The following is a 26,543-nucleotide window of genomic DNA, read 5'->3' as shown; positions in this document are numbered from 1 at the left end:
TTGAAAAGTTGATTGCTTTCAAAAAGAGCAAGGAGATGCTACATTATAAAAAATGGAGACCTTTTACTTATTTTGAACCAAGTTGAGACTTGCTTTTATTTGTTATGTATTTAATGATATACTTTATCTTCATTATGATGAATATTGATGTATCTTGTTGTACATGATGAATATTGTACATATATTTTGTTTTATTTAAGCGATAAAGAATAAAAAAAAGAAAAAAAAATAGTGCAATTCAAAATCCATGTGAAATAGACATTCTTATCTTTATTACACACTAAGTGATTTTTCTCAAGTTTCAATAGCTTCGAGTTGGCATTATTTTCTCCCATAATTTATTCAGGAACAAGCCAATGAATAATTTTCACACTTTATTTTGTTTTGCCTAAAATAAAAGACGAGTATCTTCTGCAACAATTATTATCCCAATATTTTTTTTTCGAATAAAATGCATATAAAAGGTATGATCGAAATTGTCATTATCGTTTGTGTTACAGATCTATTTATAATTCAGTAAAAGTTATAACACCGTCATCTAGATTACTATAGGCATTTACATCACATCATAATGTCAATTAACCTGGGCCTAGGTTGTTCATTGTTTTAAGTGCCCTTTCCAAAAGAGGAAGTGCTCTTTTTTCCCTGAGCCCCCCCCCCCACACACACACTTTCAAATTTACACGTACCTCACTGGATAGGATTGGATGTAGGAAAAAATATTAAATGTTTTATAATGTGAAATACTTCAACTTTAGCCCCCCATTTTTTTTCCAAAACCGCGTGTACAAAACGTAAAAAATGACCATATGATTGTGATTTTTTTGCATGGGGGTCAGCCCTCCACTTTCAGCTCAGCCCCCCCCCCAACTTTAAAAACCTGATAGCGGTGTCATCTGCTAACTGTGAGATCTCTTTAGAAAATGGCTCTTTGTGGAATGGAATCTTAGTACCACTGACTTTCTTGTTTGACATTATCTATGACGCCATTATAGACCGGGGGCTGGGAGACTATTCATTTGATCGGGTAAATAAGGTTTGATGGTCCCATCATGTTGGCATGATATCAATGGTCAAGAAATGTGTTGCTGCCGGGTCATTATACAGAAGGCCTCGAGGACCCCATTTTGTCGTCCTTCTTTGATTTTTCATGAAAATCGATTATATTCATATTTTTGCATAGACAATGGGAAAATATTTATACGCATTTCACAGTAATTTACATAGTAGAAATCGATTGCAATCGTTTTCTGGACAGTCCGGTCAATATTTTTGAAAAATATGAGAATTTATGCCAAAATAATTGTCATGTCGCTTTTTGGTCAAAAATTTGCATGTGTATCGATATGCAAAATATCAGCATTCAACACGAGAGAGGATATATAGGATATGGGATATTAACGAAACATAGATATGCTTCATGAAATATATATATGTATATATGTAAACCCCGACGGAGGAGAAAGTAGTTTTTCTTTTACATCCTAAGGCAATAGTCGGTGGTAATTTCTTCCTCATGTACATATTCTTGTTGTCTTTTGCCTGGATATAGAATAGATAAATAAAAATATAAAAAAATAGAAATAAATAAATAAAATAAAGTCGTCTTGAAGAGATGCAAGAAACAATCTCCAAGCAGAAGGTTAGGCTTTTTGCTTTAGAGCAAGAAGCCAGCAAAAGAGAGCTGTCTATCAGAGAGGCTATATATCGCCAAGAGGCTTTGATCATGGATTTGCAGACTGGGGCCCAGGATTCTGAGAATAAGATAAGTAGCTTGGTGGTTGTCTCTTCCCAGAAATATGAAGAAATAATGAGGCTAAAGAGGGAACTGAATGTTCAAGAACAGTATTCAAGGAGGAATTGCTTGCGCGTTTTCGGAATCACTGAACTTGAAAATGAAGATACAGATAAAGCTGTCATTAATCTCGTTAGTAACTCTCTCGGTGTCTACCTGAAAAAGGGCGACATGAAGTCATCGGCTGAAAGCTTACCCCAAGCAGCTTTCCACACCTACACCTTCATCGACTACACCTGGAACTGTCCCTCGACCACCTCCACCGGCACTGATCGTTGTGAAGTTCACATTCTATGCTGGCTCACAGGCGAAAGCTTGCTGGCACAAGAAAATCGATTCAAGAAGACCTAACAAAGACAAATGCAAATTTATTAAAGGCAACCCGGGATAATGCCAAGGTCAAGGCTGCTTGGACCAGGGATGGGCCAGTGATTGCCCTAATCTCCGCTACAAATGGCAAAGAGCTAAAGAAACTAATCAACTCTCTTGAAGATTTGAACTTGCTTTAAGTAGATAAGTAGCTTGGTGGCTGTCTCTTCCCAGAAATATGAAGAAATAATGAGGCTAAAGAGGGAACTGAATGCTCAAGAACACTATTCAAGGAGGAATTGCTTGCGCGTTTTCGGAATCACTGAACTTGAAAATGAAGATACAGATAAAGCTGTCATTAATCTCGTTAGTATAACTCTCTCGGTGTCAACTTGGAAAAGGGCGACATGAAGTCATCGGCTGAAAGCTTACCCCAAGCAGCTTTCCACACCTACACCTTCATCGACTACACCTGGAACTGTCCCTCGACCACCTCCACCGGCACTGATCGTTGTGAAGTTCACGTCCTATGGGAAGAGAAGTGAAGTACTGGCTCACAGGCGAAAGCTTGCTGGCACAAGAAAATCGATTCAAGAAGAACTAACAAAGACAAACGCAAAACTATTATAGGCAACCCGGGATAATGCCAAGGTCAAAGCTGCTTGGACCAGGGATGGGCGAGTGATTGCCCTAATCTCCGCTACAAATGGCAAAGAGCTAAAGAAACTAATCAACTCTCTTGACGATTTGAACTTGCTTTAAGTTACATGTATAAAGTCAAACTTTAGCTTAATACTTTTTTAACCCACAGTTGAATAACCATGACTGGTTCTACAAGGTGCTATATCCTATATAGAATTTTCTTCTTGTTTTGACATGTTTTCTTTTCAGTGTTATGTATTTTATGTTTCCCATGCATTTTTTGTTATGCATAGTATATTACCATAGGCGGATCCAGCTTTTGGCGAAAGGGGGGGCGCACTGCCGAGCGGCGCACATATTTTTGCACTTCACCGGCGCCATAAAAGAAAATGTTGAAAAAGAAAAAGGGGTAATGCCTGACCCTGTCAAAACACGCACACACACACACACACACACATGCATATATATATATATATATATATATATGACTCATGAGATAGAGACACATATTTCACCGACAAATTAATGCGAGCGCGAAGCGCGAGCTGAAATTTTTAAAGTATACTGACCTGAAAACAGGAAAAAGGTGCCTGTTTAGGACTGTTTGTAGTAACTCATGAGGAGGATACATATCTCACTACACAGATAATGCGAGTGCCGAGGGCGAGCTGAAATTTACTTATATTCTGACCAGAAAGCTTGATATTCTAAGCATTCTTGGTACCAATGATTAAGATGGGTATCTAAAAAAATGCGAGCGCGAAGCGCGAGCTTAAAATTGTGATTTTTCGATCTGAAAACATTACAGTTTAATGTACGTGATTATATCCAACAAAAGATTATTGCAAATCGAAGCGGGAGTTCTTTTGAGGTTCAGAACTAAAAACGGGACATTCTATTCACCTATTTAATCATGAAAAGTATGGGGTTTTGCTACAGAAGTGATGCGAGCGCGAAGCGCGAGCTTAAAATTTTTATGTTCCAATCTGAAAAGCGGATAATTTGAGCACGATTTTTAATAAAGAACGAGTTGTGTAGCTCAATCTCGTTTGCTGATTTCTGTGTAACATTACCATCTTATTGTTTTTGCACATGTGGAATTATTGGGGGTGGGCAAAACGATCATTCTTGACCGCGGCGCCGATCTAGATTTGGTTAGCAATAGGCCCTTCTTCATTATTCTACCGGCGCTTATTTATTGAAATCAGGGGACGCTGATCATTCTTGACCGGCGCCGATTTAAATTTAGGCGGCGCCGGTTAAGACAAAGGCAGCACCGATTTGTCTTGACCGGCGCCGATTTAAACAAGTAGTACTGATTATTTTACCGACGTTACGTAAGATTCAGGCAGCGGCAATCCATAATCGACTGGCGCCGATCTAGAACCAGGAGGCCTCGATTATTCTTGACTGGCGCCGATTTTTAACCAGGTGGTGCTGATTATTCTTGACCAGCCCCGATTTAGATATAGGTGGCGCTGATTATCCTTGATCGGCGCCGGTTAAGAACTCAGGCAGCGCCGAGTTTACTTTACCGGCGCCGATTTATAACCAGATGACGCCGATTGTTCTTGTCCAGCGTCGATTTAGATTTAGGTGGCGCTAATTATCCTTGATCGGCCCCGGTAAAGACTCTGGCAGTGCCGATTTTTCTTGACTGGCGCCGATTTATAACTAAATAGCGCTGATTAGTCTTGTCCGGCGCCGATTTAGATTAAGGTGGCGCTGATTATTCTTGATTGGCGCCAGTTATATGCAGGCAGCGCACTGCTACCGGCGAAGTTGTTGGGTAAAGTGTAGTTAAAAGAAAAAATAAGGAAGATGATATGATTACGCTTTGCTGGGGATAGTCTTTCCTTTACTGTTGCTAATGTTATATCAGTGTATAATTTTTTTTTTAAGCAGCGCCTTTTCCCTTTCTTTCCTTTATTTTTAATTTTTCAAGCGGCGCCTTTTCTTTCTTTTACTTTTTTTATTTTTTTATTTTGAGTGGCGCCTTCGGCGCCGCTCAAATATTAGGGGGGGGGGGGGCGCGCGCACCCTGCGCACCCCCCTGGATCCGCCGATGATTACTGTTAGTGTTTTACTACCCCCTTTGTCTTCTCCAATTATATCTTCTTTCTGTTTACCCTTTTCGTATAACCTGTTATGAATTGCCTACTATCGTTTTCCCCCTTTACTTTCTCTGTTTACATTACCAGCCGCCTACTTGGCCATACTCTCCTGTAATGTTTGTCATTCTGTATCTCTATGGCCCAAATGGATGATGAAATTTGTATATTTTATGAGGATAATATGAGAAATTTTTGTGACAATTATGATGTTCCTCATGTAAATTGCAATTATCATATAGAAGATCAGTCTTTTTAAATGGTTTCTAAACAGAGCAATAGTTTAAAGGGGAATGAAACCTTTGGAACAAAAAGGCTTGTGTAGAAACAGAAAAATCAAAGAATAAGAATAAAGAAAGTTTGAGAAAAATCGGACAAATAATGAGAAAGTTATGAGCATTTGAATATTGCAATCACTAATGCTATGGAGATCCTCCTATTGGCAATGCGACAAGGATGTGTGATGTCACTGATGAACAACTTTCCCTTTGGTGGACTATAAAATACCCTCAAAATGTCTCTTTTTGCTTTTTCTTATGATGATACAAACTCTTTATCCATGATGTATTCTTAAAAAATATGTATTACATGCCCTCATGTAGAAAGAACACATGATCTATGGATAGATGTGATAAAAGAGGCCATTCAAGTGAAATATATACTAAAGTAATGGGGAGAGTTGTTCACAAGTGACATCACACATCTTTGTCGCATTGCCAATTTGCTATCTCCATAGCATTAGTGATTGCAATATTCAGATGCTCATAACTTTCTCATTATTTGTCCGATTTTTCTCAAACTTTCGTTGATCTGTTTCTTTGATTTTTCTGTTTTCACAAAAGCTATCTTGTTCCAATGGTTTCATTCTCCTTTAACTCTTCTTCACTTACAGTAAATATGCGTAGTATTTGTAAGAACTTTGATAAAATGTTGAGATTTATGGATCATGCTAGTCCAGGACTTGTAACACTTGGTGTCTCAGAAACATTGTTTAAGAGTGAAGCTGACAGGAACCTTTTTTCTATTTCTGGATTTAATCTTGTGAGTATAATAGGTTGAGTAGACGTGTTGGAGGTGTTGCATTGTACATCCCTTCTCAAGTTTAGTATCAGGCGCGTCCTGAACTTGATAAGATGCTGTCAGACCACTTGGAGACTATTTTTGTTGAGATTGACAATCCTGGTCAAAAGAATCCTATCGTAGGAGTTGTGTACCGGCCTCCAAATTGTAACTTTAATGATTTTATAGATGAATTCCAGTCAGTCCTAGAAAATCCAATTTTAGTAGGAAAGACACTGTATCTTATGGGAGATTATAACTTAAATTTATTACATTGAAGATAATCAAATTGATGTTTTTCTAAATTTACTAATGTCTTTCTCTTTATTGCCCCTTATTACTAAGCCAACAAGAATAACTGATGTCTCAACTACTTTAATTGACAATATATTCTGTAATGTACAACCAAATCCCCTCCGGAATTATATAGTATCTGATATATCTGATCATTTTCCTGTGTTTTGTAGGTTGACACTGCATGGGAAAATTAAATTGTGAGCATTTTGGCAGCAAATCAACCCGTAAGCATACTCGTGCAAATATTAGAGAAGCTTTAACGGCAACTGATTGGAATAGTTTACTGTCAAATCAAGATGCTGAAAATGCTTTTGATAATTTCTTTCAAAAATTCATGTTATTGTATGATGAAAATGTTCCTTTGGTTGGACTTAAAAAGAGAGATTATGATAAAGTGCCTAGAATGCCATGGATAAGTAAAACTTTATTTAACTCAATAAATAAGAAAAACAAGCTTTATTATCAGTATAAAAGGAGGAGTACCGAAGTTATGAAAAGAAAGTATTCAAATTATAAAAATATTCTAACTTCTGCATTGTACGTGCTGCAAAGAAACAATATTTTTCTGCTCAATTTCAAATGACATTTAATAATATAAAAAGTACATGGAAAGTTATAAGAAGCTTCTTTAAATCTCCCTCAAAAACTACAAATATTAACTGTATTAATGTGAATGGTCATCCTGTGGAAGATAGGAATGTTATTGTTGATAAGTTTAATGGCTATTTTTGTGGCGTTGGGCTGAAACTTTAGGATATATATATAGGTGTCAGAAAAGCTTTCTTGATTTCTTACATGAACCGTATAGTGACACACTTTTTTGACACCGACAAATGAAACAGAAGTTATAAATCTTGTGAATTCGCTTAAAATAATAAGAGCCCCGGATTTGATGGCGTTAAAAATGAGTTAATCAAAGATGTCATGCATGAAATTGTGAAACCTCTTGTTCATATTTTCAATTTATCTTTCTCTTCTGGTATTGTACCAGAACGAATGAAAATTGCGAAAGTTGTGCCAATTTTTAAAAAGGGCGATACTCAAACTTTAAATAATTATAGACCTATCTCGTTGCTGACATCTTTTTCGAAAATCTTAGAAAAACTGATATATAAAAGAACAGTAACATTTTTAAACAAAACAAAAATATTTTTCGAAATTCCAGTTTGGCTTTCGTGAAAAGCACACCACTACACATGCTATTTTACATTTTGTAGATAACATAGCTCAAGCGTTAGATGACCACCATCATACAATAGGTATATTTTTGGATTTCTCCAAAGCTTACTGTTGACCATGAAATACTTATCAGAAAGCTGTCTCATTATGGAGTCAGGGGCATCGCCCTTATAGCTGGTTCAAAAGCTACTTGACTGATAGGAAGCAATATGTATCATTGAATGGAATTGACTCAAGAAATCAAGCTGTATCATGTGGAGTCCCTCAAGGGTCCCTTCTGGGCCCCCTACTTTTTATATTATATTATATATCAATGATTTTTTTTTCTGTCATTCATCTTTTTGCGGACAATTCGAGTATATTTTTTCTCATAGAGATCCAGAAGTTTTGCTAGAAACAGTTAATAGAGAGTTGAAAAATGTCATTTTGTGGATACATGCAGTTGTCTTTGAATCTTCAAAAGACAAATTATGTTTTTTTAGTATATACTAGAGTCTTACTAGACAGGCAACTGCACTACATATGTCAAGGGTAAGAACCGCCATTGCTCTAAAAACACTCGCTTATACTGGTCATAAGTATTGGAATTCACTTCCTATTGATGTGACTTGTTCTGTCAGTGTCTCTGTTTTCAAACGCAAACTGAAATTGCTTTTACTGAGTAATTATGTTGATAATATTTAATGTAAATACAATGTCATATGACCTGTTTAAGTTTTATTACTATTTTCTTAGCTCATTTGTCAATCCCCTCTTTTTCCAGGCTGGCCCTTCAATATTCATTTAACGAACTTTCCTCTTGTGACTATGTCTGTTTTCCCATTCTCTATCTCACTCCTTTTCTTTCAATCTTCCTAACCCCTATATATACCTCGAACTAGGCAAGGGACCTTTTATAAGCCTATCACTTTTCTTGTTCCTTTGTTTTCTTGTGTCCACTTTTCTCTCCCTCAGTCCATCATTCATCCCCCTGTTTACCTTTTCCCCTTGTAGATATCAAAATCTCCTTTGTAAATACTCCCTCACCCTCACATGATTTTATGCAGTTTTGTTTTGTTTTGTTTTTTTCTGGGTAAATTTTACCTCTAATCTCTTTTAAATTAGTTAAAATTTCATGCCATGTATTCTCTTTTGGGGGACCTTGATTGACTAGCTCAGCTTCTTGAAGGTCTCCTCCTCTTTAATGACATACACTGATACATGTACTTGTATATATACTTTTCTTTTTAATATGATCTTAGTAGATTTTTAGTGTGCGTGACAATCAAAGTACTTAAGATGTAAAAAGTATTTTTCATGATGTTAAATAATGTTATGTACAAAAGTTGTGAAAGAAGAAATAAAATGAACCATGAAACTCTCTCGCTCTCTATCTCTGTTTTAAAAATAATTGACAATTATGAAAGGAATGCATAAATATCAGAAAAGAAATTCGTCACACCATTGAACCGAGTTATTTTACTTGGACACTTGAAAAATAAATCATAGGCCAAAAAAGTTGTAGAAGGTCCATGGTGAGAGGGGTGAGTGGCAGTGGTGAGAGCTTTGGGTGAGAAAGACTGATGTCCGCGGCCGCGCCGCGCGCTCAAATAGCGTCATCTTGAGGGTTAATAAGTGTATAAGAGCGAGCTGCAAACCTTACTGGTAGGACTAGGAGTGAAGCCGACGGAACATAATGTAAGAATTTGTGTTTTTAGTGTAAAATTATCATCCTTTTCTTTGATTTTGACGTATTTTGTGCTGTTGAAATTAGTGATATCGGTTTAATTGCTCGTGTCTTTGCATTTGTACCGAAATATCCTGAACAAGCACCTCACAACAAGGCCCAAGTCGGTTTCAACGACAACTCAGACGAGAATCGTCGGCAAACATCCCGGTGCCGTACCGGTACGGTACCGTGCATGCTGAAGTCCGTACGCTATTCAATTCAGCCTACACTAGTCTTTGACTTTGGTCCTAACCCAGGACCAGGGGTGGTATTCTGAAAACGTTCTTATCTTTGTTCTTATCTTTTATCTTATCTCACTGAGATAAGAAGACGCTAAAATCATTGCAAATCGGTATTCTGAAAATCTTCTTAACGCGTTCTTATCTTTGTAAGGACTGCCTTCTTCTTATCTTCAACACGCCCATTTATAGGATATTACCAATCAAAATGCGCGTTATATTGGCAGTTTAACCAATAGAAGCGTACCTTATGTGAAGAGAATATCATGGGCGCTGCGCGTACACTGTTTCTGGCGCATTGCGCGAAATAGGCATTTTATACGCAATGACTGATTTTATTATTTCGAGACGTCCACGTGCACAAAATAAAGAAAAAAGTAAATAAAGCAGGTACGAATAAAGAATAAAAAATGAAGAAAGAAAGTAAGTAGGTATTAAAGTAAGAAGACAGAAAAGGGTCAGAATGAAGCAGAAAAAAGATGAAAGGAACAAAGCAGAAAATAATGAAAAATAAAGAGTAAACGAAAGAAAGCAAGCAAAAAGGACTTAAAAATAAAAAAGAACGAAAAATAGAATAAATAAAAGAAGGAAAAGGATGAAAGAAATAAAACAATTATCAATGATAAAGTGAAGGAACAAAAAGAAAAAGAAAAGAAAGAAACTAAAAGGAACACACACACACACAAGAAAAAGGTCAAACTAAAAAGATTAAAAAAAGTAACATGGAACCGAAAAAGAAAATAGTCTAAAAACTAATAAAAGAAAGTTAGAAAGAAAAAAAAGAAGGAGAAAAAGGGAATAAAATGTAAAAAAGTGAAAGAAGAGAAAAAAGGGAAATGAAACAAAGAAATAAAATTGAGAGAGAAAAAATGAAAGGAAAATTAACGCAAACATGAAGACTACAAAAAGATAAAGGAAAGAAAGGTAAATTCAAAGAAAGAAAGAAAGAAAGAAAGAAAGAGAAAAAAAACGAAAAGGGAAAATAAAGAGTTAAGAGAAGAAAGACAGAGAGAAGAAACAAAGTAAAGAAAAAGGGTAAATAAAGAATGAACGAAAAAAGAATGAGCGACGAAATAAAGAAAAAAAAAGAAAGTAAAAAAGACACAAAAATTTCAGAAAGCAGAAATAAAATAAATTTAGAAAGAAAAATTAAGAATTATTAAAGGGAAGGAAGCAAAAGGGGGAAAATAAAATGAATGATTAAAAAAAGGAAAAGCATATATAAAAACGAAAGAATTGAAGAAAAAATAAGGAAGAAAAATAAAAAGATTACAAAAAAGTGAAGGAAGAAAGAAACAAAAAGGAAAAGCATATATAAAAACGAAAGAATGGACGAAAAAATAAGGAAGAAAAATAGAAAGATGACAAAAAAAGTGAAGGAAGAAAGAAAGAAAAGGAAGAGAAAAGGGGGAAAATAAGAAATAAATACTCAGTAGCTATAAAGAAATAAGAAAGGGATAAAACGAAAAGGGAAAATAAAAATGGAAGAAAGATGAAGTATAAATGAAACAAAGCAAAAGAAAAAAAAATTAAAAGATTTAAACAGAACAAAAGAAAAGATATAAATGAAGAATGAAATAAAAGAAGAAAGATATGTAGATAGAAAGGAAGAAAGACAGACAAATAGAAAGGAAGAAAAAAGAAAAAGGGATAGAAAAAATAGACGGGCAAAATAAAGGGTGAATGAAAGAAATGGTGGGAGTAATACTTGTGGGTACTTATTACTACTAGTGGCCATCGATTTTGAGCAAGAAAAAAACGCAGACATCGTGAGATGTGATAACCCTCTAGCTATCTTAAATATTATCTTAAATACCGTGAAAGATAAGAAAGAAAAAAGATAAGAACGTTTTCAGAATACCACTTATCTTGATTTTGTTCTTATCTTTTTAGCGCACTTTTGTATTATATGCGCGAGTGGTAAATTTACGCGCTCAGCATTGGGGGTGGAGAGCAAGATAAGAACAAAGATAAGAACAAAAGATAAGAAAAAGATAAGAACGTTTTCAGAATACCAATTTAAGAAAGTGACGTAGATAAGAACAAAATTAAGATAAGAACGTTTTCAGAATACCGCCCCAGGTAGACAGCTGGCAGACGTCTGTTTAACGTTAGAGGAGGTTTTTAAAATTTTGATTTTTTTTGTTATTTCTCCTCGTACACAGACGTCTAGATCTAGCTATCGTGCACTCACACAACATGCGAGGTTAGTAATACCACTCATTCAATGAACAAGGTTATAATATTAAATCTTGTTCTCAGTTGTATATCCTTGTGTGGCAAAATAAGGGTGGCAATGTTTGGCTTATTTTCTTTGGGGCAAATGCTTGATTTTTTTACACTGACAGTTTTCATTACACCTATTTATCATATACCTTGGCTCTTATGTAAATTTAATTCTTTAAATTATTTTTTTCTTAATTAAAACAGAGATTGAAAAGTGAAAAATTTGTTGCCATATTACTTTCCACCAATAGAGGGCGTACACAAAAATATGCCCAAAATTCAAGTTTTTGAGCGCTCCGGTGAATACAAAAATTATTCCCAAGTTACTAATGAAAAATAAATTGCAACTGTATGGAAATTAGTAATTTTGGTCACAAAAGTGATATTTTAATGATTTTTTAAAGTGTGTGGTATGTACAGCATTGGCATGCCATAGTCCTACCTGTAGATTCCCCACAGGCAGGATGGTAGCAGTGAACAAGTGAGTAATACTAACCTCGCACAATGCATGTGGTTTCATAGTGGACTTTGACGTTTTCATTCATCACATGAATGTGAGGGAATGAAAAACGCCAAACATTTCAGTATTTCTCCACTATGGAATTCTTTTTTTAATGATTTAAGTTTGTTTTAAAAATGAATTGGAAATTATTTATAAAAGTGTTTTTATCGCTTACCTCCAAGTCTCAACCAGGATACTCCGTTCGATCCGTCCTTAATACTGCGGTGGAAAGTACGCAAACAACAATCGAAAAGCAATTTTTCGTATCGAACATTCTCAATTCAAGTCGTCAGCGCATAATAGGAAATTGTACCAAAAATCAACAGGTTGCATCTCATGTATATACTTATTGGTAAAGTACGCCATCTTTTGACAAGATGATGATGAAAGTGGATTGAACGAGCAAGAAAATAATGCTGATCGCCTAGAATGCAGCTAGCTTGCAAAACCGTAAACAAAGGTACGTTAGGCACTCAAGAACCAAGTTTGAAAGGACACTCGTAAAATTACGTCACTCTCGCGATGAATATTCATTAGATCGTGGTCGCGCGTGTTCAATACAAACTCTCTGCATGCATGCACTCAGTGTGTATTGAAGAGGCACTACCACGATCTAATGAATATTCATCGGCGAGAATGACATAATTCTACGAGTATCCTTTCAAACTTGGTTCTTATGTGCCTACTGGCTTGAAATAATATCGCGCGCCCTCTTTAGGCAAAAGTTGATATCAACACTGATCCAGAGGCATCTACGTGAAGATCACGAAAAATGCTCTTATTTTATTAAAAAAAACAGCAAAGAGAATTCAACAAACGATCCATATGGTTCGGTAAGTGTCATAGCGTAATTATAATTGTTCTAAGCTACGATGTAAAGTCATAGTTATTTCAGTAAAAAGGGTGTGAAAGATTCGCGTGCACCAGGTGCATATGAATCCTTCACGAGATGATTTGAAACCATGAGTGGCTATCGTGAAGCCACCATGATTGGGGGGGTTAACAATGATATTAAAATCCCCTGATGAGCACTCACACGTATAGATTGAATGAAAGCCCCGGGGGGGGGGGGCACTTGACCAGAAATGTAATGGATATGTGGCCGTGGGCGAGACAAAAAACTGGGGCCTTGGAGCGGGCATATTGTAAAAGGAGGGTCCTCGGAACGACAAATTTTTGTGAAAACGGGGGTCCTTGGAACGGGTCGCCTGCGTGTGATTGCGTATTCATCCTTGTGGAACGGGCATACTTGTACGTGCATGCAGCTAGCCCGGTGGCACGGGCGCTGGGTGCACTAGTGCAGATGGTCGGACAGCGCCCTGGCCACTTTTTACCGAAATTATGGCTCATTGTAGCATTGGCAGATCAATACGGCTGGAATGTTGGAACGGAAAATATGCAAAGCTTTGGAGTGGATTTCTTCTCGATAAGAAGAAAATGCTATGCTTTGTAGCGGCTTTCTTTGTTCTTTTTCTCAATAAGACAAAAATGCTATGCCTTGGAACGGAAATTTGAGTGTAAAAATGGGGGTTCCCTCTGCGGCACATACCCACTACCACTATGCATTATGTACTGAGTGCCCCGACCCCATACATGTAGTAAAATGTCAGAAATTGTTGAATAAATCCCCAGAAACGATGGTTATTCCTGTCTATCACACGTATTGCGAGGTTACTGGTTAGTATACTATGCCCGACGGGGCCCATCGATTTTTGTCTTTATTTTATAAAACATATATAAAAAGAACTGTACCAAAATAAAGATTATTATTCCGTTTTGGCCTGAAATTCACCAAAATGGGGAAAACTAAACTTAAAAGGGGAAAAAACAGCAACTGCATGTATCTTCGGCTGTCGTGCAACTTTACTTCCCTGTTTTATCCACGGGTGTGAGAGTTCAGATTTTTATCTGATTTCAGATTTTTTTGTTTTGATTTTCAGCTTAATTTCAGCTTATTTTTGGCTTTCCTCTGTACAAAAAGAATGGGAGCTCTTTTTATTTCATACTTTTTGAACACTCTTCAACTTTTTCAGATCTTTTTATTTGTGACCACTCACACCCATGGTTTTATCCAAACTTAATATGATGGGGTGACCATTATTTGCGCACATTTTAAAAATCATGATCAGCTCACACAAAATTAATCAAAATCATGAATACCAAATGGAATGCAAGATCCTGAAGTCAACTTCACTTGACGGAATTATAAAAAGTAGGTTAAGGGTTTCGCTGGTATCGCCGATCGACTAGTGCGCGCTCGGCTGAAAAAGTGTCATAGAAAAGTGTGACCTTAATTTGCGCACGATCGTTTTGCAAGGCTTTAGAAAAGAAATCATGCAGACAATGGTAACATAATTGTATCAGATGGAGGTTAAAATGCCGTAAATTTGGTTGGTATCACATTTTACTTATTTGGAGACTTCCGCTTGCAAACTGGCAAATTCTTGATGCTGGTCCAGTAGGTCAGATTTTCTCAGAGCGGACGCATAAGGTAACAAAATTTGCCAATGTTTTGCCAATATTTCATTAATAGAGACCTTACCTTCAAGAAAATTGCTATATTGGGTAATTTTGAAGTCACTCTTTCTGATGGTGACATCAGGTTTTCAAAATATTTATTAGATATTGAGGTATTCACCACACTTAAAAATATGGCCAATTAGTCCCTGTACAGATCGAGCTAGAACTTTAGTCTCTGTATTTGGTGAGTGGAGCCAACAGAGTTCAGCAGAACAACCAACATAACAGAGACCAAAGCTTTTGGTCTATAACCCTGGACTCGTACGTGTAATATAAGGCAGAGGATACTCTCCAAAAATTTGGTAGATGGGGGTTTGTAATAGCGCCCCAAATAAAAGGGAAAAAAATAATTGTGCATTTACTTCAATTATATGGATGAAGGTCTATCGTGACAGAATCCTGACATCCGAGGCACAAAACTGGACCCTCAAAAAAAGGAAAAGTTCTGTCTTGTTCGCTCTCATTCTTCAAATTGAAAACAAAATGGCAGATGGATACCGAGAACGAACGTGACATGGAGGTCTAACTTTTCATTTTTTTTGAGTGTCCAGTTTGTGCCTCGATGTCAGCATTCTGTGTCACGATAGACCTTCATCCATATAATTGATTTAAGTGCATAATTTATTTTTCCCCTTTTATTTCGAGTGCTATTGCGACCACATTCTAACCCATTTTGGAGAGTACCCATATCTGCCTAGTATTAACCCTGGGTTAGTTAGGTCCCAGAAAGGGTTGGAGTTAAAGATGTTGCTGGGGTGTATGATGTTGAGCTGAGCAGGCTTTGACATGTTGTGGAAAGATTAGTAATGACACTGAACTATATGATGGGGGACCTAGCCTTGAGGACTTTGTGATGATATTTTTTAATATTTTGACATATATGGCAGTGTATCCTATTACTGGACACCGTTATTTCAGTGATCTTAAAAATGACAACTAGAGGAAAGACAGTCAAGAAAAATTTGCAGTTTGCTATTGCAAATATTATGAAAACTATGAATATGATAAAATTATTTTATTATTTCTTTACATTGCACTTGCCGCATACCCTTCCACGAAAAACAATTATTTTTTGCGTGACAAATTACATTGTGATTCCGGACGAGTAAAGATATTCTTGATTATAATGATGTAAGAAAGATATTGTGTGATTTTTTTTCTTCATATATTATTATGAGTAAATTCTAAGTTTTTGTTTGCTTTTTTTTTTTTGAATTTGAGCAGATGTTGCTAATAAATTTGTATTTGCTAACTAATTTTTTTAAAACTGCATGTTCAATGGCACTTTCCAATATTATGCTCGTTCGTATCGTGACGTTCATCCGTGCACGTTCTATTGTTGTGCTGTCAATCGTCGACGACGGCTCTAAATCATGGTAAACCTCGCGCACAGGTACCTTGAGAACTAGCCGTCGACTATCCCTCACAACACTCTTCAACATTCGATCAAAGGAGTGGACAAGATTGAAATTTGGAAAATCAAATCAGGCCCATATTTCCGTCAGAAAATATTTCATTTGTTAATGCAAAACTATGTTATCTGATATTTGAAGCATTTTCTGTCATTTAAAAGATAAATAAGGTAAAAGTTTGATTTTTTCACCTTGTTTTTGCAATTTTCTTCTATTGCTCTGTGAAATTGAACTACAGAAGTCTTACAGTACAAAGTTGTTTTCGTACGCAGTAATATGCCCGTCTGGAATCATAATATTGTCCGGTAATACAATACGTGACTATACTTCTTCATCACGAAGCCTTGAAACCCCTGCCATAGACACATAAGAGACTCTTGTCAACAAAGATGGATTTCTTCAGGAAATCCGTCTGTAAAGATAGAAATCACATAAATTTGTTGGATTTAAGATATATATACATCTTCATATTCCTAATGTGTACGAAGGTGCAAAAAAACTTAAATTAGAGGTTTCTTACTAGACCGATCTCGTGTAGATCCCTCGATCCCTTTGTATACACTATGCATACAATAGGCTTGACCCTTGACCCACTTTGTTATGATGTACATGTACATGTACGAAGCTTCAATAAGCGATGTTACAAAATGCCGATTTGAAGAACAATTTGTAGATAAAATTATTATTTAACAAATAATAGAATTTGGAACTTGATTATAAATAATATGATTAATTATTATTACAATAATGATAATTTATAATCAAGTTTTAATTTTTTTGTTCTTACTCTGCAGAATCAAGATAAAGACCTTCCAGTTTGATATATTAACCATGTTAGACCAAGGTCCTTTGTCGATTTGGATGCGCTTCTACATCTATGCAATCCATGGCTACTTTAGTGAGGTCATGTTTACTGCTGGATGGGAGTTTGTCGTCAACCAGAATTGGAAGTTTCCAGGAAATACAAGCGTGTGGTCTCTGTTCATCTACGGTGCCTCCGGCTTGGTGATGGAGCTGTTGTACAAGCGTATGAAGGGTAGAGTTCCTCTCATCCCACGTCTTCTTATCTACTCAACTTGGGTCTATATGTGGGAGTTCTCGGCAGGGCTTTTTCTGACGCAGTTTAACGCTTGCCCATGGGACTACACCCCGTTCGAGTGGGATTTTCTCGGATTAATAACACTAGAATATTTCCCCTTTTGGATGTTAGGTACGCTTATGAACGAGAAGATACTGATGAAGCATACGCTGAGGCTACACTTTGTGGATACACCGAATGCTGCAAATACAGAGCAAGTTTTGCGTTCGAATGGATGCGAGAAGAAGGCAAAATGAGAAATCGTTGTTTTAATGTGTTTGTGTGTGTTTAGGTGTTGGCTGTAATGATATCTACAGTCATAATATACAATCATATAGATTTGCTAAATCAGTTAAAATTTTAGAAATGTTTGTGTAAGGCCTTCCAATAATAATTCCTTCCTATGCACAAATTTATTTATTACAAGTATCCTCATATAGTTTTATATTGGGTTTTTAAAAAAGTTATGGCTTAGTATTATATAAGGTAGCCGGCCTAGTGATTTCCCAGATCATTCATGTTCTAGGCTATTTCTGTGAAATGGTTTTCTGAAGAAAAGAGTTTATACATTATACATGCTATCTATAGTGCTCTTAATATTGAGACTACTGGAGAGCTGGGATGATTGAGTATCATAACTTCTAGCAGAGATCTCCAAAACAGAGTATGTGTTTATGGGGGGGGGGGGGAACAGTTGTTAGAATTTTGTGCTAGAGTTATCTCAAGACCATAAGGTGATGAAAGGGTCTGTGTTTGGATACGAGTCTAGAAAGGTATCTTGGTATTTCTTTGATTGTGGTGCTATGGCAGGTAAAGGGGCTTGTTTAATTTAGATGATGCACAGTTAAAAGTATTATGTGTGTTTATGTTATAATGCTGCAATGTGTGCCCATGTAATGTGCATGGCCAATAATGTAAGGTCAGTCAACTTCAGTCCATGAATTCAAATTATTTTAATTTGTAATTACTTCATTTGAAGTATTTGTTATTTACTCTTTGCATTTAATTTTCTTTATCATCATCATTATTTATTTATCACTGACTTGCACCATGCTACATTTTTACCAGTCATCACAGTGCATTGGTTGATTGGGCAGAGGGATCATTGTGGTTGCAGTGATTATTTTTATTCTCCATTTCCCTGGCCACCAACTTGATGCACTTGGAAGACTGCTACTAAAAATATGTGTACTCATAATCTCTGTCATTTTTATTTTATAATCATAGTATGATATTGTTATTTGTAGGTATGTGAGTGTATGCAGGTGTGGATCCAGCAGGCTTAGACCCAATAGTTTTGAGAGGCCAATTGTGCAAAACAATATGGCCCCTGAAATGGTATTGTGTTCAACCAGGCTAGATCCACTTTTGAGTGTATGTGATAAATATTATTTAATATTTAAATGCATGTTCCCATTGTATTCCTGTTATTTTATTGATGCAAACAGGGTGAACGCTTTCAATGTTACTTAATTGAACTTTATTTCTAACTGCCTCACAGTTTGTCACCAATCATATACATACATTGTAACTTGTGTTTTATGGACCACAGCTTGACAATGAAAGTATATTCCTGAATTTCATGAACTAGAACAAAAGTTTGTATATTCTTGTCAGTTGTTCTTAGCCAGTATATTGTTATGTCAAGGTATATATCAAAGTTCACATGAAATATGCAGAAAAGAAATTATTCTGTTGTGATGTAGCAGCACATAGTTCTCAGTTATACTCAACTTTTCTTACATGAATGTGTTGCATAATGTTTCTTCCTTTGTTTTTGTCTTATCCCCAAAAGTCAATATGATTGTAGATGTGATTTTTAGAAAACTATTATCATTTAACTATTTTTTATCATCCCAGCCATGGCATAATTTCCTTCAGCAAAAAATGTATCCACATTGTGCTGCACTCAACCCAGGTGAGGTGATTGGGTACCCGGCAGGATTAATTCCTTGAATGCACTGAGCACTGAAAGGCAGCTCGAGCTAAAGCTGGGGTAATAATGATAATAAACAATGCGCCTTGGAATAGATTATTTCTAGATAGATCGCGCTATGTAAATGCCTATTATTATTATCATTTTCATGTTAATCTGCTCGTAAAACTTACATTCAACAGTAAGGCTGGATCTAATGACACAGTAAAATGTTTATAAAAATCTAATAGAGAAAATGTATGATGCCCGCCATAGACAGAATCACTTAACTACGCCACATTAATTTCAAGGTACAACCTTAAGAGGGGTTTTGCATGGACTATGCTAATGGAGCTCTCAATAGCCTTTGATTGGTTTATTGTAAAGAAAAGATTTGTGTGTACACTTTACCATGTGTACATGTATGAACAATATCTAATTCATAGAATGTGACTTGAGTCAAACTTGGCAGTATGCTGTGTGTTACTCTAGTGCAAAGGAAAGTATGATGCAGTCATCTATTGGCACTGTGTATGAAGAATCTTAATCAATGATTGGATGAGAGAGCCTGCTTAGTTTTATAGTGATTGATCATGAAACTGATTTTAACATTTGATCAATACACAATAATCAATGTATTATTCAATCATAGAAATCTACCCCACTAGGCTACTATAGATTGCTAGGCTTTATGTTAAAGGTCCTTTGCATTTAGTATGCCTAGTTTGCCTGCCGAAAACATTTAATTCAAGGAAAACTATAGGCATTCTACATAGATTGTTGATCATTTTGGTGAGCATCAAAGCTGGTTTACTATGTATGTGTACATTTCAATCCATGATTTTTGCTGAAGTTGATGTTTTACTTTATTTCTGTTCAACTTTACATTTACTGAAATAGATACTATGTTCTCAATATTTACAAAATCTGAATTAACCCCCCCCCCACTTTTATTGTGCATTGAATTCCCACAGACCCATTCTTCAGTATGGTATGGACTATGGAGTAAAAGTGTTATTGTATGTTGGATAGTGTATACTCCTTGTTTGTTTTTGGTTTTTTGCACAAATGTTTCAGGGTACAATGTCATTAAGCTTTGGACTTCCCATTATGTTGAAGCAATCTTATATTACGGTATCACTGTTTTATTGATGTTGGTAACATTGAAATGAAAGTCAGCGATGTAGCTTTTCCACTCGGCACCCAAATATAGTGTACAGGGTATGAAGCAATTCCTTCAACAGTTAAATAACAAGTTTATTAATTCCATTCAAATATCAAATATTTAGGCCTGTATTATGAAGTCAGGTTTAACTTTGACTACAGTATAACTGTACTAAAATTATGGGGAGCCAAAAATTAAAAATTCTGTTTATATTGTATTATTTCTTATGTTTCCTATTTTGTTTCCTTTTGCTTTCATAATGAAAAATACTTCAAAATACTTCAGAATATCATTCACAGACATTTATGGACAATTTGCCAAATGAGTTAATACATGTACATGTAAATTGGATGTGTACTGTTAGGGATTTGTGCCCCAACTGGCTCTCCATAGTTAAACTACAACTTTAAACCAGGGTGTGATTCAAACCCGAGTGAAGAATACGGGTCTTTGAGTTTATTACTTACATATAGCACTTTATACCAGATTTCCAGATAGATTTTTGGGGTGTCAACTCGTGTGTGTGTGTGTCAACTACTTTTTGTTTGCTGTTTATTTTATGTTATTTTGCACAATTGATTCAGCACAAATTATTTGAATATTTACACAATGTAGTTTGTACAGTAGTGTATTCTGGTATTTAGCTTTATGGATACATCAATATACTTTGATTTGTATTGTTAATGGTTGAATTTAGCCTTGGTAGAGCACTTAAATCCTTTGATACAAACAGTGGCGGACCATGACCCGGAGGAGACGAAGAATTGGAGGGGCACAGTATTGTTCACAAAGAATACAGTGCCCCTCCAATTATTTGTCTCCTTCGGGTCACAGTCCGCCACTGGATACAATGTTCCAAACAGGCGTAGTTACGGGTACACATTAGTGACATTACAGTCCCGCATAAATTAGCTGTGCTGTGTTTGACAATCTTTACTTTTATTTCTAGATAAATTAGAAGCATTTTATTCTGTTATGTATGTAATTATTTTCTCATTAATTATGTTTTGACATTTTCCATCAATATTGTACACATGTCTGTGTAATCTTTTAGCAATTTTTTTATGGATACTTTAATATTTCTTTTTTTAAACAGTTAAAGAATGTGGATTTGCAATATACAAGGTTATAAGTTAGAGTCGAATTATACCTTGGTCACATTTGCTCTATGGAGGCCGTACGGCAAGTCGAAAACAGCAGTTTTATTCATTTTAATTCAAACCCTGTATATGTAGTTGGACAAAAAATGTTAAAACGGCTGTTTTTGACTCGCCGTATGGCTGCAGTAAAGCAAATGTGACCGAGGTATTAAAAATGCAAATTTAGGTTTTGTGAAGCTGTGGTCATGCATGCATACAGTGATATAGTTGAGCAGCCCCCAGGAGAAGGATACTAACAGAAAAGAATTTCTTGAATGTTATGGGAAATGAAATCGAAAGCTTGGTTGTTGATTCTGGGGAATAAGTTATTGTGAATGACAGTGGCGGACCGTGACCCGGAGGAGACAAAGCATTGGGGGGCACAGCATTGTTCACAGACAATGCAGTCCCCCCCATGCTTTGTTTCCTCCGGGTCACAGTCCGCCACTGGTGAATGATATTGACACAATATTATTAATATCCAATTTTAAATACTTTTCCTGTACTTACTGTTAATACATGTACATGTATGTTTTTATAAAGTAATGCACCTTGCTTGGCAAGGCTAATTTTGCCTGAACTGAATGTTTACATGCTGTGCATACTGTGCATAATCTTCATATAATAATTTGTTTAGTCTATGGATTTAGTGATATGAACATTCTCTCCTTAGTATGTTAGATAAGACACTGACTTGAAATTCCAGAGATTTGAATGACATCACTGGAGCATTACCAAATACTACATGTATGTACCTCCTCCCAGTTAAGAGGTTTAATATGTGTACATCTCCATCATTTCAAAAATTATCTTCTGCCCATTTCTTGCATTACTGCAGTTTCTGTTAGTGCATTCATGTTCTCAAAGCCTTGTCTGGAGCTCGAGTGAAGGATTACATTAGACTACCATTCTAACATTCCAGTCTTCACTAGTTTACTGAGCATTTTATCAATTTTATTTGATTGATTCCTTTGAACGATTTTAATATGGCTGTTAAACGGATTTATTGCTCTCTCTCTCTCTCATGGTGATGCTATCATCTTTCCTTTTTAAAGGGCCTCCAAAACTTAAACTTATTAATTATAAATTCAGTTACATATCTGAAAAGCAATATCCAAATGACATATCTTTTATCTTGTGTTTTGATTCCATGCTTTAGTGGTAGGTATATATTCAAATAAAGAGAAAAAGTACTTAAGTTGATAACCTTACCCCTTTGAATTTTGATATGTTGGCCATAAAATTCACCACTGAATATTCATTGTGATATTGCACCTTTCATAGTGTTTATCTTACATTATGTTTAAACTTTGGGAATAAACAATCATTACATTTACCAAAACTTAATACAGGGTTTAACATTCGTTCAGGGTCACCCTTCATTATAGTCTCTCATAGAACTGCTACTCTCCTTAAAAAGAGGCTTTGGTGCCTTGTGACAAATAGCCACCCATTTTCAGATTTTTACGAAAAGGTTTGCTGCTGATTTGTATGTTTTAAAAAAATGTATGTGCAATGGAAACTTGGTATTGCAAAGGCTGTTGTTTGACCGTTGAAATTTCCTTGTAGCAGGAACTATTTGAAATTTTGACACCAAGTTTGGAAAGCCCCAAACAACAGCCAATAAAGAGTGTGCAGAGCTGCACTGGTATATATCAGTGGTGGATACAGGATTTAGAAATAGAGGTGATGGAAAGTAAAGACCTGAAATAGCAAATGTGAAAATAGACTGAGTGCAGATGACAATTGTATGTGGAGTTTATTAGATTGGATCTTAATGTGTATGTTCAATGGGTGATTCAGAAAAAGAAAAATAGGGGCATGTGCTCTTTACGCCCCCGCCTGGATCTGCCATTGTAAATGAACCTTGCAGGTCTTTAAAGACAAGTCCACCCCAACAAAAACTTGATTTGAATAAAAAGAGAAAAATTCAACAAGCATAACACTGAAAATTTCATCAAAATCGGATGTAAATTAAGAAAGTTATGGAATTTTAAAGTTTCGCTTATTTTCAACAAAATAGTTATATGAACGAGCCAGTTACATCCAATTGAGAGAGTTGATGACATCACTCACTCACTATTTCTTTTGTTTTTTATTATATGAAATATGAAATATTTTGATTTTCTCGTCATTGTCATGTGAAATGAAGTTTCATTCCTCCCTGAACACGTGGAATTCCATTATTTTAACATTTTGTGCTTCAGGCAATGAGGTCCTTATCATCAAATTCGTAAAAATTGAAATATTGTATAATTCAAACAATAAAAAACAAAAGAAATAGTGACGTCATCGACTCTCTCATTTGGATGTAACTGGCTCGTTCATATAACTATTTTGTTGAAAATAAGCGAAACTTTGAAATGTCATAACTTATTTTACATCTGATTTTGATGAAATTTTCAGCATTGTGCTTGTCTGATTTTTCTCTATTGATTTAAATCAACATTTTTCTGAGGTGGACTTGACCTTTAAGTGCCAAGTTTCTGTGAATAGAAGGATATGATAATAGATTGATGCAATACCTGTTCAGATAGACAGAGCAATATGGAAGATTAAATAAAATGATTGTAACATAATACTTTCAAATGGTTATATTGAATACCAGCTAATAAAAAATGATTTTATCAATATTCATTTTTAAATTGCATTGATTGAATTGTAGTGTGAAATAATTATGTGTATTCTTCTGCAAGTTGACAAGCTTTCACCATTTTAAGATATGAATTAATAATATAGAATGGTTTAATTTTTATTGCTATATGTTGTTGGGAGATGATTGAAAGTGAATTGTGAATTAACAATTCAATGTGAAGGAAGTTTGGTTACAAATGTTAAGAAAAATAAGAGGAGGTATATGTATATGTATATATATATGTGTATATATATATATATATATATTTATATATAGGGAGAGAAAGATCTTGAAAAGGGAGTATAAAGAAGGGATTAGTAGAAGAGATTGAAAGAGAGATAGAATGAGGTAATTTGTTGAAAGCTGTATAGCTAAATCAATTGATAGTGAATATTCATGATTTGTATGTTATGACCACACTCTATTGGCGTACAGGACTAAAGCCCCTTCTACACTTTCAAGAAAACAAATACTAAAAATTACAATATTTCATCAAATGTTTTCATCATAAAAAAAAATGTTTGGTCCTTTCACTGGTTTTGTTACTGGTATTCTCCACTTTGTTGAGAGAACAAATCAAACACCAGTTCAATTCATTATAGAATTATGCTTAATATATTCCCAAACCTTTACTTATTAACCCCACTTTTTCACTGGCGAATTTTCAGAAATTGTGGACTTTAAGGAGAATGAAACCTTTGAAACAAGATAGCTTGTGTGAAAACAGAAAAATCAAAGAAACAGATCAACGAAAGTTTGAGAAAAATCGGACAAATAATGAGAAAGTTATGAGCATTTGAATATTGCGATAACTATTGCTATGGAGATCCTCAAATTGGCAATGTGACAAAGATGTGTGATGTCACTTGTGAACAACTCTCCCCAATACTTTAGCATGTATTTCAATTAAATTGCCTCTTGTTTTCAAATCTATCAGTAGATCATGGTTCTTTCTATAGGAGGGCATGTAATACAAATTTTTAAAGAATACATCATGGATAAAGAGTTGGTATCACTATAAGAAAGAGCAAAACGAAACATTCTGAGGGTATGTCATATAGTCCATCAAAGGGAAAGTTGTTCACATGTGACATTTTACATCCTTGTCACATTGCCAATGGGAGGATCTCGATAGCATTAGTGATTGCAATATTCAAATGCTCATAACTTTCTCATTATTTGTCCGATTTTTCTCAAACTTTCTTTGTTCTTATTCTTTGATTTTTCTGTTTCGACACAAGCCTACTTGTTCCAAAGGTTTCATTCCCCTTTAACTTTGTGAGCAGCCGATTTAAAAAATCCTCAAACCAAGATGAAACATGTGTACAAGTGCATGTATTAGAACTAATAAACCCTGAAAACAACCATTATTGAGAATGAAAAGCTATAACTACAAGGCAAACCCCAATTTTGTAAATAGGCGTATTATAGACACCTAAATAGTACACGTAAGTGTATGGGATAAAATTAAGATGGTGTTTCCTGTCACTTTATATTTCAATTTTTGAAGCACTAAATAATTATTTTCGAACGCAATTTTTTCTGGGCTTCATTTTTGTAACATATCACAGACACAGGTGACAAGTGTGACCTTCTAGCTCAGATTTTTTAAAAGTCAAACCAATGTTAACCAATCACTTTAATTTACAATATGAGTAAAAAAAAAAATTGATACCTCACAAATCCCAAATTTAAGGAAAAAATATGTCATAAACACAAAATTATCATATATAGCCTGAAAGAGTAAGCTCTCCCAAATAATTTAATACCATATTTATGTGGTATTTGTTTAACACATGGATGATCAGTAGGTATTCTATGCAGTGATGTAAATTTTGATTTGTGCCAAAATATGACATGACTGCAATGAATGAATCCAGAGGTTGATGCTGTCATAATCCTACAAGAGTTGCATTAAAATACATTTCAAAACACCTTTACAATAATTTACATTTAATTTGTTTAATAAACACCTTTTTAGTATCAATTCTCAAGTTAATTTCATTAAAAAGAGATTTCAAAACCTGTTAACTAACTCATGTAGGATTATGACATTGGCGACTGTATTCATTCATTGCAGTCATACTTTACTTTGGTGCAAACCAAAATTTACATCACTGCAAAGAATGCCTATTGATTATCCAAGGGTAAAGACTTACCACATAAATAGGAATCAAATTATTTGGGAGAAGATACTCCTTACAGCCATTTATAATGAATATACATTAATGACATTTTTTAAAATTAAATTGAAGATTTATGAGGTGTCAATTTTTTTTTCACTTGCACTGTATACTTCACCCATCCCAAAACGTTTTTGTCTCACCTGCAGAGTGAGACTATAGGCGCCACTTTTCCGACGGCGACGGCGGCGTCAACATCAAATCTTAACCTGAGGTTAAGTTTTTGAAATGACATCATAACTTAGAAAGTATATGGACCTAGTTCATGAAACTTGGCCATAAGGTTAATCAAGTATTACTGAAAATCCTATTAGAGTTTCATGTCACATGACCAAGGTCAAAGGTCATTTAGGGTCAATGAACTTAGGCCATGTTGGGGGAATCAATATCAAAATCTTAACTTAGAAAATATATGGACCTAGTTCATTA

At 35.3% G+C, this 26,543-nt stretch overlaps 2 pseudogenes; both read left to right on the top strand.

The window, feature by feature from the left end:
- Positions 1 to 1,615: 1,615 nt before the first annotated feature.
- LOC121418106 lies at positions 1,616 to 2,304 on the top strand (annotated as a pseudogene).
- Positions 2,305 to 2,311: 7 nt separating this feature from the next.
- LOC121418105 lies at positions 2,312 to 2,866 on the top strand (annotated as a pseudogene).
- The last annotated feature ends 23,677 nt before the right edge of the window (positions 2,867 to 26,543 follow it).

The sequence above is a fragment of the Lytechinus variegatus genome, chromosome 7 (assembly GCF_018143015.1).
Source record: "Lytechinus variegatus isolate NC3 chromosome 7, Lvar_3.0, whole genome shotgun sequence".
Classification (NCBI taxonomy): domain Eukaryota; kingdom Metazoa; phylum Echinodermata; class Echinoidea; order Temnopleuroida; family Toxopneustidae; genus Lytechinus; species Lytechinus variegatus.
Note: the sequence above shows the minus strand (reverse complement) of the source record. Positions and strands in the feature narration are given on the sequence as shown.